The sequence below is a fragment of the Haliaeetus albicilla genome, chromosome 8 (assembly GCF_947461875.1).
Source record: "Haliaeetus albicilla chromosome 8, bHalAlb1.1, whole genome shotgun sequence".
Lineage (NCBI taxonomy): Eukaryota > Metazoa > Chordata > Aves > Accipitriformes > Accipitridae > Haliaeetus > Haliaeetus albicilla.
Genome location: NC_091490.1, coordinates 1626564 through 1646566, shown reverse-complemented (window position 1 = coordinate 1646566; position 20003 = coordinate 1626564). Strand labels below are relative to the sequence as shown.

The 20003-nt window shown below is 49.2% G+C and overlaps 1 long non-coding RNA gene across 1 annotated transcript; it reads left to right on the top strand.

Annotated features, from left to right (window-relative positions):
* Positions 1-282: 282 nt before the first annotated feature.
* LOC138686329 (uncharacterized) lies at positions 283-18886 on the top strand. Its single transcript, XR_011325661.1, has 2 exons — positions 283-1312; positions 16595-18886. It is a non-coding gene; the product is annotated as an uncharacterized lncRNA (long non-coding RNA).
* The last annotated feature ends 1117 nt before the right edge of the window (positions 18887-20003 follow it).

Sequence of the window (20003 nt, the reverse complement as noted above, 5' to 3'; positions counted from 1 at the left end):
GGGACCTCAGGCCATCGCGTCTCTGCCGGCCAAAGGCTGGGAGCTTGTAGGATCCCAAGAGCTGGTGAAGGTGGCTGCGAGCAATGGGTGCACAGACCGAGGGTTTGGGCTTTGTGTGTCCATCCCACCGTGTCTGCCTGTCCATCCTGTCGTGTTTGTGTGTCCATCCCGCTGCGCAGGGCTACGGCATCATCCCGCCGCGCAGGGCTACGGCATCCTCCCGCCTGACGTTTCGCTGAGGTTGTGATGAGCTGCTTGAATCAGGGAAGAGCTGTTCCTCGAGCAGCACCGGGGCGGTAGTAAAGCAAAGCCCAGCCAGCATCTAAACCCGCCGCGTTCCCATGGCTACCACGTTCTCCAGAGCAACTGGGACAGCCGCGACCCAGCGCATCCCAGCCTGCGACATGGAGCAGCCCCCAGCCCTGCTGCGGGACCAGGTTGTCCCCTGCATCCCCCAGCCCAGCCATCCCACTGGGACACAGCACCACCGGCCCCCGGGACATGCCTCCTCAGGCCCTTGTGAATGCATCTCCACGGGGTGCCTCGGTGTGAGCCCAAACGATGGGCACCCCGGCGTGGGACACTGGTGCAGGTGCAGCCCCTGGCTTTGGGGCTGCAGAAAGGGGCAAAACATTCCTTGAAAACCTCATGGTTACGTCCGTAGGGCAAAAGTAATCCTGGAGGAGCAGGAACGTGTCAGCATTGGCACAAAGGCAAAGCAGATACAGGGATGTGTTAAAGCTGTTAATAAACGGCTAAATGCAGTAAACTAAGAGAGCATTTCCCTTTGTTCTCTACTTTTGATGTTATGTTTAAATCAAGCATGAGCTCGACATCTACTTGAGTTTACTTTTATGACTGTAATTAAGGGAGACTAGAGATCTCTGGAGTGTTGTCGTCTGCTTATTTTTGTATGCTGGCTTATGTTAAAATCTGTCATGCATTCCCGGCGGAGGGCAGGAGATACGGTGCCAGGCTTTCACAGCCCTTATTGAAACACTTTGTGTACCACAATCATTTCCAGGCAGCTTTTCAAGCTGCTCTCACTTCTGGGTGGCTGGAGTTTCCTTGTCGCAGACACTTCTTGCAAACCCTGCTCCCCAGCCCAGCCAGCAGCGGGGCCTGTCTCCGGTCCCCAAAAGCTGGTCTGCATGCCGAAACGGGGGTGTGACAGCTCACCATCACCGGACCCTGCGCTGAGGGAGCTGCTGCCCAAAGGATGCTCTGCTGCTCAGCATCAAGGAGCTGCCGTTAAGAGAGAAAGTGGATGGGACTCCTCCTTGGGAAGGAAGAGATGCGCTTTCTGCCCACGGTAAGCCAGATGCCAGTGCTGGGGTGTCTTTAAGGGCACGAAAGGTTTGGGGAGCCCTAGTTTTGCTGCAGCTCTTGCCGGGGCATGCGAGGGGACAGAGGTGCGATCGGTGGGCACCAGCCTTGGGGGAAGGGGCAAGGGAGCAGCTCCTCACCCTGGTTTGGTGGTGCAGGAGCAGGGTGGTAGGGGCTGGTTCCTTTCTGTCCCCCTGAAATTGTCCCAAAGGGGCCAGCAAGTCATGAGAGGTGCTGACAGGAGCTTGTTCTGCAAATGAGGTGCCGTGATACTCTGCCAATGGGACCAGCTGTTGCGCGTGGGATGTCAGAGGCAGAAACCGATGTAGGGCCTTTGCTGTGCAAGTTTTTGGGTCTGGGTTTGGGGGTTGTCTTGTTTTGTTGGGGCATTTTGATTTTCATGTGATCTGAGGCTGTTCGGAACTGCCCAGGAAGCCTGGAAATGGCATGTCAGTAACGCCGCACGCCGAGCTGCAGAGGTGGGGAGAGAGGCGTTGCATCCGCTCTCCCTGAAATTGGGCTTTGTTTTACTTTTCAATTAAAGACTTAGAGCTTGCAAAAGCATATGGCTCCTCAGAGACCCTAACGCAAAGCCAGGAACAAACAGGCTGAGGTCCCTGATATGTCTGAGCAGAGTATTTTCAAGATCTTCCTTGATCAGAAATATAAAAAGTTGGTATGAGCCCAGCTTGAGGAAACAAAAAAAAAGATTACACATGGTGCTTCAGGAAACTTGCTGTTAGTAAGTGAGAGAAAAAGCCCCTGAGCTTCCTTGGTGGAGAGCAGAGCGTAACTCTGGTCATGTGTGCATGGAAGTGCCTCAAGGCTGTTTCACTGCGAAACAAGACTCTAGCGTTGCTTTCCTAGTACTCTGGGAGTACTTTGCATTTTTTAATTAGTTGCATGCTTTTGCTTTTAAGGAGTGCAACTCCTTACGCAGACCTCTGGGCTGTCCGCGGTCCAGGAGCTGTAAAACCTCCTGCGAGGTGCAGGGCCAGTCGCACCGCCTGCATGGCTGTGCTCCGGGTCGGTTCTGTACCTGCTTCTATCGCTAGCTTTGCCATCCTGCAGCTTGCAAACAGTTCATTTCAAATGTGAATAAACGGAGTTACTGAGTGCGCTGGTGCTCGCTTAGCTCTACTGCTGAAACCTTAGCACTCTCGTTTACTGCCTTCATGGCTGTGATTTTGCTGCTGGTTGTATGCTACTGACAACATGGTTATTTTGCAACATTAAATACAGTAAATATCAAATACCCTAAGTATGGTCTGATATAATCCAGTACAATTTTGCTGCTGTTATTCTACATTGGTTATATTTCTCATTTTATTTCTCACATTCTGATCTTAATGCTTTTGCCCTGCTACAGAATACGCAGTTTACAATTTCAGGGTCTGCAGTGGCTTCATGTTATTTTTAACAAACAGGCTACATACAGGTGATGCTGATGTGGAGTGGCATTGTACAAACTAGGGACAACCCCACTTGAGTCCAGGCAATCCTGCACAGCTGGTGTGAGAGGAAACCAACACTGTAGGGCTTCAGCAAGGAGCAAAACATGTTTTTACTTGTTAATGGGTGGTGCTTTTCTCAGTCTGGCCTTCTAGGCTTAGGTTTCTGTCCTGGTGGCTGTGAGCACCAGCCCCTATAGTGATCCCCCTCTTCGAGGCAGTCTCATCTGCTCTCTTGACACCAACCTTTGCCTTCGCAGGAGCTTGACTTAGTAAAGCTTTTTCATTTGTTGTTTCAAGTCTGAGCATCAGAAGGCGTATGGTTAATTCACTGCCATTGCAAAGATTATGGTAAACACAAAAAATACCCTTGCCAGGTCACCAAAAGCTGTTCTCTGGGAAAAGAAAGGGGAGGAGAAAAGGAGCCAGCCTGCTCCTGGGTGCTCCCTGGGTCTGTGGGGTTGGGAGTTTGTCTGCTCCAAAACCCGGTATGGGTTCTTCCCTCCAAGCATTTACGTAATGCAAAAGCAAACGTAAGTTGGAAATAGTTGACCGTTTGGTCCTTACACTGCATGAGCTGGCAGGGCGAGTGCTGGTACAGGCACCAGCAGACCCAGGGACGTCCCCAGGTCTTGCAGCCCCGCGCATGCACACACCACCCACACCAGCTCCCCAACCGCTGGCATGCCCTGCTTTCCACCGACCACCTCCTAGTGAGCACTGCGCTCAGAGCCTGGCTGCTTTCTCTGGGTTTACCTTACGCTTTATTATAAAAATGAGGCCCTTAGTAATTTACCTAAGGACTGAAGTAGTATATTAGGTTTCACTTTCCAGATACTGGAAACAACATTATGAGGAAAAAGTAAGACTTAATACAGCAAAATACCTTGCTAGTTGCTCCCATCTGGCTCAGCCAAAGTTATCACAGCGTGCGTTATGAGAAGGTAATTGCCCCATTCCCATGGCACAGTCCTGCTGTGGCTGTTCTGGAGGCTCTTTCTCCTGCAGATGTGTGGGGATGCTGCTTTGATGTGATGAAAACGTAGGATCAGTGATGTCCTGTTCACAGGTTCTTTCTGAGAGATATAGCCTAGTTCTAGCCAAAACCTCGCTGCTCACTCTGATTGCAACTAAGACCTCAAAAAGTCCTAGGATTGTAGATTGCACGCATACAAAAGCATTAATTGTGCATGATCTCTCTCTTCATGGGTTTGTTATCAAGTAAGTGGCAGATCCAGGAGGAATATATTTTGCTTAGGCATTTTTGTGAGTGTTTGTCCTTCCTACTGCTTGTGCCGCGCTGAGTGCTGCCCGTGCTGCCGTGGACAGCTGTGAGCATCTCCTCCAGCTCCACAGTGTGTGCTCACAGCACCTCCACCACAGATCTCCAGAACGTCACTGAGAAGAACCCTTACTTGGAGGGGGTCTTGTGGAGTCATCCTTTCACTGTGCAGCTCTGGGTGTCTCTTTTGGGGGATCTGGCTGCGTTCTCCTGCCATGAGATTTAATCCAGCCCAGCTGCCATCCCAACCTGGCCAAAGCCATGCAGAGGAGCACTGGGCGAACAGCTGGGAGGGGAGAAGAGTTACCAGGGCTTTTCCAAAGATGCTCATGGATATGAAACTAGGTGACAAGTAAATATTCTGAGCTGCTAGAGTTACTGCTTTATGTATGTGCTGGTTGCGTTATTTTGCTCTATAAACAGCAGTAGGATTTTAGGTTACCCCTTGTGTAAGAAAGCTCAGATTTATAACATGGGAACCCCCTGGGCTGTCCTCATATAGGCAGGGGGGGAGAGAGACCACCTTGATCGTTTGGAGATGAAGAACAAGTGTTTTATGTCAAAAAGTAAGGGGAAAAAATTGAATTGGAAGACATCCTGGAACAGTTCTGGAGCTACAGATGACATTTCTCTTGCCTAGGCTGACCAGAAACACGATCACCAAAGCCAGTGTTATCAGGAGAGGTTCTAGAGATACACTTTTCCAAACAGCCCTTTAATGCTTCCTCCACCTGAGGGGACGGCGTTGTACGTGGGGGTGTTCACAGGAGCACCCAAGAGCTGTCACCAGTCCCACCTCCGCCAAGAAGAGGACAGCGAAGGGACGCTCAGCATGACGCATTGCACTAACAGGATTTGTGGATTCTCGCCCGCAGCTGACACAGGTTCTTACATCTGCTTCCAACGGCCCATGGAGACTCTGCTAACATCCTCCAGGCAAGACACGTGTCTGACTGCCCCAGCAGTTCCCCACCAGAGTCATGACCTCAGGGGTCCGAAATACACGGAAAGGCTCATGTCAGCTGCCTGGCCAGGGGGGTACAAGCTTGGACTTGTTTTGCCTCATGAAACGGAGTTGCGTTTGGGAAAGCTGTAGAGGTGATGACTACCTGCAGTAGTCACCGCTGCACTGCAGTGGAGCTACCTGTCACGTCTAGGGTGGGAATGAAATTTTAGAAGCCCACCCTCACTGTTGGTGAAGGTTATACTCTACACAGTGCCCTAGTTGACAGAGTGGGAGGGTGGGAAAGCATGGGAGAAACTAAGGGGCAGGAAGGAGATGGAAAACTCAGTGCCATTCAACTAAAAACTGTTGGCAGTGAGCACAAAAATCTGTTGCAAGTGTAGGCAGCTTTACACCTGCGACCTCCTAGCAGAAGCCTGGTCTTCAGAAATCACCCATGTGCTCTGATGGATGGGTGTACCTGGAGGCTGGTGTTTGGACATGCTGTGAGCCACCAGGACCTTCTCTGTGAACCTCCAGGACCTTCTCTGTGAACCCTGAGTCTCATGGATGGGCGTCACAGGTGAGCACAGATCAACCCTCCTGAAAACACCGTTTTGCTCTCGTGATGGAGGTGTCACCCAAGGGACCAGGTTCAAGCCTCCCTCCTTCCCAAGGCAGGATGGGGAGAGTTTTGCCAGAGCACTGGAGGATTCCGTTCCTTACTTATGGAGGTTGCAGTGCCCCAGGATAGAACTATGTAAAAAGGACTGTAGAAATGTAAAAGGAGATGAAAAATGAGGTTTCACACTCCTTGTACTCCCCAGCCACATCCCCCCCTTGGCTAGGATATGTGCATAGCGCGTCCCCCATGACGGTTTGGGAACATGGAGTGGCTAATGCAAGAGATGATCTCTTTTCACATTCACTTGCTATTTTTTCCCGAAGAAAATAAATTTTTTAAGTTAAGTTTTTCACTGTGTCTGTTCTAGAGCACGGACAAGAAAGGTTAGTTATAAATAATGTAGAGCTGCATCCCCTGTTGAGGGGAAGGAAAATACAGGGAGCCTCATAAACAGAAACAGAGTAGGACCCTCGATGGATGGGGATGAGCCAAGGGAGATGGGGATCCCACCAGGCCACCAAAGCCCTTCTCCTGCCAATGGGGAGAGCTGCCCATGGGCCTCTGGCCAGGTGGCAAGCAGCCACATCTGCAAAAGCCAACCCCGACCCTGACAGCAGCTCCGGAGGCTTGTTGGGGCAATGAAAAATGCAGCAAAGAAGGTTGGATCTGAGCACAGAAACACTTAAGTGGGCTGCGCTCTGGAAACTACTGGAAGATGAGTCCAAAGAGGAAGGCATCATCTTCCACCCAGCTTTTTAATCAATTCAACTGATTTTTTGTGCATGGCAGAGGGGTGGCATAGCTGCTGCCCGGCCAGTGCGATGCATCACTCCCATGTCCCCACCACATGTAAGTGCTGCCTGTGTGGTCACTCTGCATCAACACACTGGGAAAAGCTCTTCCCAGGGATGAACCATCACCCCACTGCACTCCCACCTCAAGACAGCCCGGCGACGCCGTGCCCTCTCTTTGGGGAGGTGGAGAACTGACCACTGAGCACTTGGTAATTCATCCTTGGGCACCCGAGTAGCGCAAGCCGCACAGGAGGCCTGGAGCTGCAGCCTTCCACCCCTGCCCAGGTTTCCTTGCTTTGTTTTGTCCTTTCGTCCCCCCATGCAGAAGATCAGTCACTCCTCAGGCAAAGCGAGAGGGACGACAACTCACTGATGGGGAAAATGAGCTTTTGGTGACGGGCTGTGAGATGAGTTTGTACGGGAAAGGATGCAGGGGAGGAAGAACAGAGGTTGCATGGAGTGCGGGCTTCAAAAGGACCACGGCGAAACAGAGCAAGGTGGAAAATTAGGAAGCGTTGGTGCCTTGGCATCCCAGTCAGTGCCTGCCTCCTGCTTCAGGCACAAGCGCAGCCGCAGCCTGGAACACTGCTCTCCATCGGGACCGGCAGGGAGCGGGGCTGCTGGCTCTCAGCACAGAGCGGCTGCTCGTTGGGAATGTCACCTGCCCTGGGATGGGAAGCTGAAATGCAATGCCTGTGTTTGAGATCCAGCACCTTTACTATTAAGGCTGGCCACTTTATTTTTGCAATGCTAAGGGTGTAATGGCTTTCTATGAAAAGCCATTTTATTTTGTTATGTAAAGGAAGTTGTAAGCATTAATAGAGCAAGATATGTCTTAGTCATTTTGTGTGGGAAATCAGAAAGCTTTTGCTTTGGCCAAATAGAGAAACAACAGCCCTAGACAGAAAAATAAGGGGAAAGTGATGTGCAATTGTATTAGTAGCTAAATATGCTCTTACAGTTCAAGAGAGTTTAATTCTAATTTTTCAGTAGAAACTTCTGAGAAAGAAAGCACTCAAAAATTATTTTATTTTCTCTTAATAAGTCAAACATAGAAGTGACTCCATGTGTCCACTCCACTTCAGAAGTCCCCTCCATGCCTTTGCTCTCCTATATGGAAGAAAGCGATGGGAGCAAGACACGGCTAACGCACAGAGCTGAGGCTGCTCATCTCTCCCCACTGCAGGGAGCCGGTCTGCGACACTGGTCTGGTACCAGAGCTGGGAAATCACAAATAGTTTATTGATGGAAACTGTCATTCTTTTAATTATATACTGAGTATTATGCTTCGTGGGGTTCATGAAGTTACGCAGAAAATGAACATGGAATTCCTGAATAATCTGCCAAAACCAGCAACAGGCCATCAGGGGACACGTTGATCAGTGAGAAGATGGCAGTACCTCCTTGCTGCACCTGTTCAATGCTTGTTCTCCGTGAAGGGAGCCAGTGCTGAAGGCCTGGCAAGGGTTCCTTGCGATACCCATGCTCTTCCGTCTCACCCCCCATGGAGGTTCAGCCCTCTTCAATCCTCCATTGCCCACACCGCATCCCCCTTCTGTCAGAACACCACAGCTTGGCGAGGGTTTAGGTCCAAAGTAAAGCATCTTCCAGGAATTTTTGGACTGTGGAATGGTTGTGTTGGGCTTTTGGTTTCCATACAGATAAACACAATTTCAATGTGTTGGTGGTGGCTTGGTTATCGTGATGATGCACAATGCTCTGCAACAAAAGACATGCATTGCACTCTGCTTACTTTTAAGTTAATAACTTTTTCATATCTCTGCCTGACATAGCATCTAGTACCAGGGCATTCAACTTCCCTGAGTTCTCCTTCATGGCTATATATCATTATTATTCCTTTAAGACTAAAACGTGTTTGTCTCCTAACAGCTAATGATTTCTTCAGCGTGTGGTTTCTCATGCACGCTTGACTTTTCAGTCTTGTGTCATACAGCAATGGGAAAAATTGAACTATTTTTAAAGGTTTGGGTTGGTTTTTTTTTTCTATTTAAGTGGCAAGGTTTTCAGTGAAAAGGTCTGTTTGGGAGAAAGATGCTCCCCTGCCTACTGTTCCTATGGCTTTGTCACAAGACACACGTTGTGAGCCGTGCTGCAGCAATCACAGCATCGCTGGACGGCTGAGGGGGCAGGGACCTCTGTGAATGCTCCAGCCCAAGCCCCTGCTCGAAGGAGGGTGACATGCAGCAGGCTGCCCAGGACCTTGGAAACACAGAAAATCAGGTTATAAAAATAAACACAGAAAATCAGGGGGTCCTGACACACTGCTGGGGCAGGGCTGACTGCAGCAAAGTTGCCCTCATCATCCTCTTCCCTATTGTGATCAGCGTAAAGGCTGTCTGCCATTAAACTACCATTCGGAAAGCAAAGGATGTGCGTCGTGCTGGGCTTGCTGCCTTTCAGCTGTTTCACACCGAATCTGTAATTCAGAGCAGCAACCTGAATCCCAAACAAGCGTGAACTCCTCATGGGCGCTGGGATTAAAGGAGGATGCGTGGTCTGCCAGCGAACATTAGTGGTCCCTGGGACAGACGGACACTCTGTACTTGTCTTCAAGTATTTCAGCACTTTGGGGCCAGCTTTATGATAAATATAACCTGTCACGAGGAAACTGTAGTTTAGGAGGAAGATTTGCTTTGTAGGGGCACATTAAATCCACCGTGGGCGCGCGTGCACCCTGCGAGCCGGTGTGCTAAATTATGTATCCGGCAGCAAACTTTAATGGAAGTTTTGAATTCTTTTATTGCTTGGTTTTCTACTTGAAGAAAAATTCATCAAACGGGGACTGCTAGGAAAGCAGATCACAGTGCAACTTTTCAAAAAAATAGGTCTGCTTTAAAGACATCACTTGAAACAAGTCTGCTCTTTACACAGGCCGTGGCTGGCAGTCTCCAGCTGAGAACTGTTTTTTCCGACGGTCGCCCACGGGACCCCTCCCTGTGAGGCAGCAGACCCTTCCCCTGCTTGGCTGGCCATGAAGCCCCCCGGGTGACTCCTGTGCTCCGATGGCTTTGGCTCCCAACCCTCAGCGATTTCTCAGGAAGCAACGTGGTTTTGACAAAGAGGTGACCCCACGTTCCCCTGCTGTGTCTTCAGCCCTTTCCCTTTTCTCAAATTACGAACTTCTTTGTCATGAAACAGAAGGGGTTAAGAGCATTAATGTCATCCCATCTAACTTTTGCAGCTCATAAGCTGAACTCAGGAACTTCTTAGATGCCAAAAAACCCGTCTGGTTTGCAAAAGAAGGAGATGGAAGAATCTGATAGGTGAATGATTTGCTCATCCCTTCATTTTCCTTTACCCCTTTACCTGCACTAAATTGGCTCAGTATACTATATTTAATAATTTACTAACCTAATACAAGTCATATATTGCTCTTTCAGAACAGTAAAGCGATTACCTTATAGCTGGCATATAGCCTTGCACATATGGTTCCTGAAGTTACCTAATTACAGTCACAAATCTGAATACCTCAATTTAACAGAGTGCCAGAAATCCTGCTGCTAAAAATGCAAAGAGACCGAGGTGTTATTCACTTCCAAAGAGCCATTAAGATCAGCTGAGCTGCACCATTTTATGCCACCGCGGCTGTGGCTGTGCATGGCTGTTCCACTATAGGAAGCTATACAGGTTGGGGAAAGCATCTGCTTTTCTACTTCTGTGATTATTTTGACACAAAAGAGCATGGAGTATGGACAAATCTATCATTCCTTTTGAAAATTTTAATGTATGACTTTTATTTTTAATACCTGGTCTTCTCCAGCTGCATCTTACAATTTTTATTACTATGAGCTGTACTTTTTTCCCATTTTCTCTAGAAGACCTATCAATTCTAAGCTGCTTTCTTCCTCTGCAAAGTCTTGGTTAATTGAAAATGTCAGTTATTGTATTTGATGATATTTTCTCCCCTATTCTAACTCTGGCTGTGATAGTGATTGTTGTGAGAAGAGACTTTATCCTAAATCTAGTCATAAGGACACAGTGCAAAATTCTCAGCTGCCATAAATCAATAAGGGATTCAGGAGAGCTACTTCAGCGAACAAGAATTTAAACCACAGTTCTCCCACATCTAATACTTTGTAGGAAAAGTACAGGTATTTTTCCAATTTCTCTTAGTCTTCTTTTAGTTTCATATATTCTACATCTCTACCAGTGCTGCTCTTGGCTTCGTACAGAGATATTGAGACCCATGAAATTAAAAAGTCTGATGGAACAGCACATTGCGCTGCTTGCAGCAGCTGCATTAAAGCATCGGGTGCCTGGGATCCGCGCTCCAAGGTATCGGAGGTGTGTGGAAGCGGCCAGGGAGAAGATTCAGCTCCACTGAACGTAGCTGCCGAAGCCAGGCAGGATGCCCATGCCACCCCGTCTGCTCTGCGGTCAGCAGGGAGGAACGGGGCCCCGGGGAGACAACAGACCCTTGGGTTTGGTTGGGATGTATTCCCTGGAGACGTTTGCTCCTCTCTTGTGGAGGGCAGTTTGTTAGATGTCTGGCTTCTGGATGGTTAAGATTTGGGGAGATGAGTCCCTTCCCAGCTTCCTAGAAAGTCGGAACACAAGTCAAAGATGAAAAAAAACCTTTAGATGTTTCTTTTCACCTGCAAAGTTTAGGAAAATGAGTTGAACATTAGGAAGTGCAGTGGCAGCAGACCGTGGCAACGGGGAAAGCAACTGAAAAGCTGTCTGGGTCAATTACCCAGGCTGTTATGATTAAGAATTAAAATCTGATCCTCTTGGAAAGTCTGATGTGGGGGATTGCATGGAGAAACTGTAGAAAAAACAAAAGTGACAACTGTGGCTTACTTTAAGATCTGAAACCCCTAAAATTGCTGCTTCCACTGCTGCACTGGGAAGATGCAGGAGTTACCGGGAAGTGCAAGACTCTCTCTACTATTCCACACTTTCAGGCAACGTTCAGCTTAATCTGTAGCAGAAAATTAAGGCAGAAGAAAATGTGCAATTGAATTTGAGCAAGGACCCGTGAACCACTCTTTCCTGGAAGAACAATGACCCTCTCGTCATCATCGAAAGAAAAGTCTACGGGCGGTTATCATTTTTATTCTCCAGCTACAGACATAACTCACTCTGCATCTTGTCCAAACCTCCTTCCTAATCATCATGAAAGAGGTTGACAAGGCACAAGATTATCCTCAAATATGCGCTTTTTCTTACACTTACCTGACTGTCCTTCAGCATCTGACTAGCAATGAATGGGTATAGAAAAGAAAAATGAATAAGGAGGGGAAACGAGCACGGGGAGAAGAGCTCTGCACTCAGACAGAAATTGTTATTCCACTTTGGTTGTGGAATGGGAATCCTTCAAGTCTCAGCACCTTTTGGTGCCAACCTGTGATATTTAATATTCTCTAACATGCTTTCTCAGCTGACATCCCTTTAATTAGCTGATACTCCTCTTTACTCTCTATAGCCACGAGTTTCCAAAAGTACTTCAGTGACTTAAACCCAGCCACTTCCCAGGAAATTTATGTGCTTATGGTGTCTCGAAAGTGCCACCCGCTGCAGAATTGGGGTTTCCCCGTCTCTCGGTGGCAGGTGACTGTGGGGCCGGCTGTGGGTGGGCTGTACAGCATGCTGCCAAGGAGGGAATCCGCAGCAAGTCCAGTGGTTTATGGCTTATAAAAATGACACTATTAAATGAAGTGAGACTTTGATTTTATGGGGTATGAAATGCTGCTTACATACTGCAGCCTTCAATGGAGATGATCATTAAGCAGTTATTTGCACAAGAAGCTTGGGTGAAAACTGGATATTTCCCCCGGCCTAGGGATGCGCTGCTGGCGGACAGCACCCGCTCTGCTGCTGGAAAAGCAGTCGAAAGCGAAGAGCTGCCTCTCTGCCGTGTCACTGGAGAGGAGAAGCATCCTCACGTCTGCCTGGTAAGACTCGCGCAGGCTTTGGAGATGCTCTATGACTGTGTTCAATGTAGGGACATAACGTGTGTGCATATATTGAACGTAGAATATTACAAACAATGTATGCATTCATGGCACGTCAGAAACCCGCCCTGCATTGCCTCAACTGCTGTACCAGTGGGTCCTGCCCGGCGGCTGCCCAGTCAGGGGGATGCGGGACAGCAAGGGACAGGCAGGACAGTGTGGGGATGGGCCGTCAGGGGGATGGCGGGGGGTCTCAGGGCACGGGGGCAACAGAGCTCCTCTGAAATAGCTCCTGGATAGTGCAGCAAGAAGGTTTCAGGAGGGGCTTTGAGGGAAGAAAATAAAACGGCTTGGCCGCTGCCTGTGGCAGGGTCTTGCTGAGCATGAAGTGTTTTGTGAAAGAAATGGAAATTCTGGTCCAAGCTGTATCCAACAGGCCCAGGCGGTGATGCCAGGCTCGGCTCCGAGCGGGGACCGGGCTGCATGCCGGGGAGAGGAGCCTGGCAGGGCTGACTGCACAGCCACATGCCTGTGAAGAAATATTGTGTTTATTATAAGCCGAGGAAAAAAATGCCGCCATGCTCCTGTGGCACCACGCTGAGAGCCGGGAGGGCAGGAGGGGAGCTCGGGCTGCCCGGTGGGCACGGGCGGCTGCCCGTGGGGACCAGGATGGGGCGGCACGGGGGGACACAGGGCTTGTGGAGCTTGCACAGAAACATCATTAAGTAAAATTTGAATATCCGATGTTGGCAAGAGGTTTGATCCAAAGAGATACTTTATTTTATTATGAACGTGTTCCGTACCCAAGTGGCTGCTTTCCTTTTAACACACATTATAACTTATTCTAATGTAGCAGAGAAATATGGCTCCAGTTTGCAGTGCCTTTATTAAAGCAATCTCCATTCCGGCGGGGTTTCCCCTTGGCTCTGACTGAGGAGCCGGGTCGGGCTGGGCACGCTGAGCCTGAGGCTTTGCAGGGCAAAGGTTGGGTTTTCTCTCCATCAGTTTTTACTGGTTGTTTAGAAACTCACAGTGGCACTTGAAATATGCGATTAAATTCCCAAAGTGACCAGGTCACCACACCAGTGCAAAAGCTTTATTTTAATGTGTTGCCAAGAGAAGTACGAGGAGTCAAGAGTTAGGGGAACCTGTAGGTCATAAGGAAGAACAAAGTAACTGCTTTTGTCTTTTGCCTTCCTCTCTGTCACTGCAATCAAGCTTGCCTCTTGCTCTTCATTTAACAGTCACTTACCGATTTCAGCGATTTCACTTGTTGAAGGGCAAAGAGAAGCAAAAGGCATTGCTTCCACTCGCTGCTACTGTGGTTGCCTCTGCCCCCGGCCCCCCGCACTGCACCGCCGGAGCCTGGGCAGGCGACCGGGGGCTCAGCCCCTCGGCTGCGGGCACGGCCGCATCCTGCATCCGGCCCGCCGCAGCTCCAGCTGCGTTCTCCTGGGCTCTGGGTGTTATTATCGTATTAATTCATACATGGTAACCTGACAGTAACATGATTCACAGAGCCAATAACAGTTTTTGATAACAATAATGCAATTGCTAAGCTGGAGTCCTTAACCAGTACAGCTCAGTGGGGAAACATTGACTTCAGATATGTTGTGCTGCTTCAGCTCCTAATAGTCAAAATACTTAATATTGATTTCTTCTTCTTTTTTTTTTAAAAAAATGAATCAGTCATGGCATACTGTTTCCTTGCAATTAATGTCTTTAATATGAAAACACAGCATTGCGTTGTGCAGGTTTGACACTTAACCAAAGTAATTAGCATATACAATAATGAATCTTACAGTTTTTCTCCACTGTAAGAAACAAAATAACTGTAAATAAATTGTTAAAACCTGGCCATCTCACCAAGCTTTTAATGCTTTGTTCAGCATGTGACTAAATCAAGTTCTGCCCATCCTGCTGCTCGTCCTACCCGGCAAGGAGGAGCTGCTGGTCCCCAGCCCCACGCGTGAGCTCCCTGCCCTCACCACTGCCTGTGTGCACATCCCCGCAGTGGTTTGCTCTGTGCAGGTGAGGCAGTGCCAGCAGCGCCCATGCCACCAGACAGTCCAAAACCCTTGATTTTTCCAGTCCTTGGGAACAGAGAAGAGGTTATTTCTTTGCAACAGCCTCCAAGGACAGTGCTGCTAGCTGGCATACCCGCAAAAGGCACTGCCGAAAGTCGCACCGTGTCCTCGACGTGGGCACAGCCAGTGCGTGGGACACATCCCTGGTGGCTGGGTCACGGTGGCCTCAGGCACCGTCCCTCTGCAGCGGGAGCGGGGACACGCCAAGCAGCCGGTGTTTGCTGCCAAACGTGCCTGTCCCAGCCCCACGGCACAGACCCCCCCCCTCGCCCATAATGCCTCTCCTGGAGCAGGTACCATCTGTGGTTCATTGCCACGAAGATATCATTTAAATAGGATGAAAGCACTCGGCATAGTAACAATGGGTCTTTAGTTTGTTTAATCTGCCTTTTGAGAAAATTGGGGGGGGTTGCATCCAATTTGAATACAGGTATTGATGAATTCACATCAAAAAGCCCTTAGTAGTAAATAGGTAGGAGAACTGCAAAAGCTTGCCACCTTCAAATGCCTGTAAAAGTACAAACACAGTTCCAGCACGGGGATGCTGCCAGAAGGAGCTGCAGCTCCCGGCGGCGGTGCGATGCTGGGGAGCTCTTCAAGCATCTGTCTGTGGGCAACAGCTTTAAAGATCCCGTCCAGGACAGATGCTCTGCTCACAGTTCATCCTTAATGCCTGAGTTCATGCATTTTCATTTTGAAGCAGTTTTTACAGCAGTTCATGTTGCATTAAAATAGTATTTGTAACAGGCAGAAAGTTTTAGTGTCAGGAGAAACCCTGGTATGCCAGTATTTGAGAAAAGTGATACAACCATGCTGAATTTTTGAGCGGGCGTTGGAATAGCTGGCAGCAGCGTGGGCACGACTGTGGGGAGCCCACCAAGGTGGAAGTTGTGCGATGCTGAAATACACGTAACTCCTGCTTGTAAGGAGATCCCTGTCCATGGGCAGTGGTCCCATGTAGATAGCTCACAGGCACGCTGTTAAGGATTTTCCTACTTCTCACAGTAAGTCACTTCTTTAGTGACCACTGTAATTATAAAGATTTTGTTTAAAATTTCACTTTCAGTACGTTGGCTTGGGCTTTTTCTATTCAGATACTACCTGAATGCTTCTGTTTTATTTACTTAGTCATTAAATACCCTTGATTGCAATGTTACATAGCAAGGGAAAGGCCACCGAGGCGCCAGTGTTCAACCAGAGCTTTGCTGATGCTGGGGCTTGTGTCCCGTTTCTCCTCCCCATCCCCACTGCAGCTGGGGCTGCCGAGGAGCCCAGGGGCTCGGGCAGAGAGGCCAGGGATCGTTCCCAAAATTCACTCAATTGCAGGCACCCGTGCCTTTCTGCCAGCTCTTCTCTTACAGTGATTGTTCGCTTTTGTCCTTATTTTATTAATGCAACAGCACCATCTGAATGATGGATATTTAGACTGATTTCATACGTGGAAACAATTGGGCTGAAAAAGCTGCCTTTTCCTTGTCTTTTCTGCAACCGCAGTGAGAAAATGCTGCGTGCGCTCTCCTGCACAGTGAAGGGGATCGCGTGGGGTGGGCTGGGTTGTGGGTGCTGGGGGTCGCGCAGCCCACCCCGTCGCCCGCATCGGATGGGGACTGCAGCAGCCCCTGTGATGCGGCAGCGGGGCTCCAGGTTTTCGGGCAGTGTTTGCATAGGAGCACGCAGCCATAAAGGAGAAGCGGAGCTGCTCCTGGGCCAGTGCTCATCCCTGGGTGCCTGAGCAAAAGACCATCACAGAGGCGTGTTGTTTTTTTCAAGTATGCGTGCATGATTTGACTGCATTTCCGATCACAAATGACCATCTCTCATTTTTAAGGTCCTGCGAGCCAAGCTGCCGTTGGAAGCCAGTGTCTGAGCGAGTGCCCTGGCCAGGCTGGGAGGTGAGTGGGTGCCAGCGCCGTGCCGTGGACCCCTTGGGGCGAGATCGGTGGGTGGGTGGGTGGATGCAGCAGTGCCCCGGCCCACTGGCGTGTCAGGCTCCCCTCCATCTAAGCCCAACACAAACGTCTGCCAATGGGGAGTAATCTCCGGCATGTTGGGAAAGTTAAGCCCATAAGTACTGCCCTGAATTAGAGCTTACCACTGAAGTAGCCCTGCTGAGATCAGTAAAGATAATTTTGGTATCCATGATTAAAGCTGAGAGCAGAATCTACCCTCAGGAATCACATCTCCAACCATGTCCCGTGGGAGGCAAAGCATCACTGCGACTGCTCTTGGACGCAGCACACTTCTTACTGGGGCCAGGAGCTGCCCACAGCCACCCTGCCACAGTCGAAGGTGGACCCAGGCTTGCTGAACTCATAGAGATGGTTCTGAAACAAATGAGATCCCCTGAGCAATTACCCACAAGGTAATGAGGTAAGTAATCCTAAGGAGAAAAAAAAAAATCAGTTTTCATTCTGAAGTTAGTTTGGGGTCTATGCGGGACAGTAAGTGCTGTAAAGGTGCAGCCTGAGCACTGCTCTCCTCCTGCTGCATCTTCTGCTGGCCGGACATCCCCACCCGCCTTGTTTCCTTAAAGCTGGAATAGAAAGGGCAGCTGAAAAAAAGAGATCAAACAGCAATGAAAAATGCTCAGCTGAGTCCGTGAAACTCCTGGCAGTAATGGACTTCATCTCATGACATGATTTCTCTCCCTGCCCTACTGCTGGTCACTGGGTTTAACGTCAGTCCCTGTCCTCCTGCCCCTGCACACTCAGCCCGCATCCTGGTGGTTCTCGCTCTTCTCCTCAACCCGTAACTTTAATGCAGACTGTAAAATTTCTGCGGCAATGCCAACATCAAGCTGGAGTCACCTCCCTGCTCCTACCTGCCGTCGCCTAAGAGGGTTCCCATCCCAGATGATGAGGTGGGGCTGCCAGGACACACGGACGTGCTTGGGGTGGCAGACGGTGGGCGCACAGAGGTGCCTGCACTTTGCTTTCAAACCTGAGGACCGTGGATGTTTCTCCAGCTCTTGCCCCCCGTGGTTACACCGCTACATGGTAATATCATCCTGCTTTTTTTTTCTTTTTTTTAAAAGATGTGGAAAGGCTTGAAAATCTGACCTGCAAACCAAGATGTTCAAAGCCAGAGTGTAAATAAACAGCTCTTGATGGTTGCTGCTATTGTTCTTGGGGATAATGGGAGAGAGGCAGCGGGGGCTGGGGAGGGAGGGCTCTGATTCATAATTTGTCAACCCACAATGTTTACAGTACTTAGGCTGGGAAAAATACCTGTTCGCAGAAACGATCCTCAGTAGGCTTTGCTTTCTACTTACTGCCATTGCTTAGTAACAGCTCTATTTTTAAATGCTAAGAGGGTATTAGACCAAAAAAAATGGAAGTTTACCCTATCTCCGATCTAATGGGTGTTAAACTGAATGGGGACATGGCCATTGGTCTCGGGGGAGCTGGCCCGAGCACGGGCGGGCTGCGGACCCGGTGAGCCCTGTGCTGTGGGCTGTCGGTGCCAAGAGCTGCCCCCACCAACCTTCAACTCTTCCAGTCGAGTTTTAAAAACCAAAATTAGTAAAATCTGTGCACTCCTCAGCGTTGTCAGCTGACAGTGACCTCCCGGAGCGGGCAGGTAAAGCCTGTCGAAATGAGAGCTGGAACTTTCCTAATGCAGCTACAGGTGGGCTGATGAGGAAGGAGAGCATGGGCGCAGATATTTGAGTTTGGCAAGCAGGATTAGGGGCTCTTCGGGGGCACCCGCCAGCTGTCCTCCTTCCCTGGGTGATCTGCCTCCAGCCCAGCATCACTTTGGAAAGCAATCTCTTAGAGCTTCTGCTAAAATATATTTCCAGGAGTATCCACAGCTCCTGAAATACCGTCCTGAGCATCTGATTTGGGAAACTGCTTTTGCAAGTCCCGTGGAGTCGGGAGCACAGGCTGTCCCTCCTGCTGCCCCACGGCAGTACCGGGATGGTCCTGGCCATGTCCTGCCCGTGTGATCTTCCCGTGTTAAAAAAGTTGAGATAAATGGGATGAGTTGTTTTGGACTCAACCCTGTGCCTGAGCCACTGAAGGTCATGGCAAGTTAATTCACTTCACTGGGATTTGCAGCAGACAGCGTATTTCCCTCCACCCTGGTCTAATGATCAGCATTTATTAGTTCTTTTCCTTTCTCGAGGATACAGCAGATAAACTCATTGAAATCCTTCGGGGATATAAATGTGCTTGGCCAAGGGAGAGCCCAGTGCCAATAAAGAGCTGGGCTTTCTGCTAACAGGTTGTGCCTAAAGACTCGTGCCACAAGCACCTATTGTTGTGGTTTTAATATGTTTATATAAGGGGTATGGTATTAAATATGTGCAAAAAATCAATTGTTTTGTGGTTGATTAAATGTCAAAACAAGGCTCAGGGTTTTCGTAACTGCAAAGCCGTTTACTGTGTATACATTTGATTGCCATGAATATCATTCCTGCTGCAAAATGATTGTAATAAGAAAGTAATAAACCAGAACATAAATGGCTGCTTTATTTTTTGAGATATCCCAGTGACGCTGTTTTGGGAGCCCTGCCAGGCTGCAGCTGCCTTCTCCTGCCGGCTCCTCTCCTCCCTGCCTGCGGAGGGTCCCTGGAAGTGCGGTGCCCTGCTGGGAAGGGGAAACCTGTGCACGGCAACTACTCAAAAACCATCTACAGATAGAAAAGTAGGGTGAGTTACCAAATACCCAGAATCCCAGAAATGGTTTAGAGCTTTTGTCATAGCTGTGAATAACAAGAAGATGTTAGGAAAACATGTATTTTTTTTTTTTAAATGATGAAAGGTATGTTATGAACAGAGTCCTAAGTGTGAAAATTGCAGTTTCCCGGGACATTTAAAGCCAGAGCGATCATAACAGTGAACCTTTATGGAGGAGTGAACTGGATCACTTGGTAGACAGTAGATGGCTCATGTCTATGAAGAAATGTTTGCTCTTGGACGTATTCTGCAACTCGTGGTGGTCTTACCATCGAGTCCTCCTTTGTGGCATTTCTTTCAGTGCAGCTTTTACGAGTCCTCCTGACACAGACGTGCACACGTGCTATTTTGCACACCAGCACGTGCCTGTGCACTGCCAGGTACTCGCTTGGGAGTGGCACGAAACCCCCGGCATTCCCAAGCAGAGCGGCTCCACGCCGCATCCGCTGGGCGGTTGGCACCATCTCCCCTCTTATTGCCACGTCAGTCCATACCTGGCGCAGGATTATTATTTATCACTAATTTTATCTTGCCTGTTGGGATCCGCAGCATTTTGGGGCTGGAAGCCCATCCGCGGCGGGGGCAGCTGCTGCCGGGGGTCTCAGAGCGGGTGCCTGCTGGCAGCTCTCCCTCCTGAGCACCTCGCCTACATGGCATATATTTTAATTTTAGAAGTAGATAGAATTCAAGTATCTTAAAGGTCAGAAGGATATGAAACAGGGAATAAACACAGACTGTTTCTGTGAAAATATAATGGAGCACATGGTGAGTATTTGTTACTGCTGCAGTATCTGCAATGTATTTTTGACACACGCTTGCTGCAGAGTGCAGCCCACTGCAGCAAAGGAGGGAAGTCGAATTTTCTTCCCTCTGCGCTCGGCGGAAAGCGCTGTGTGTGTGC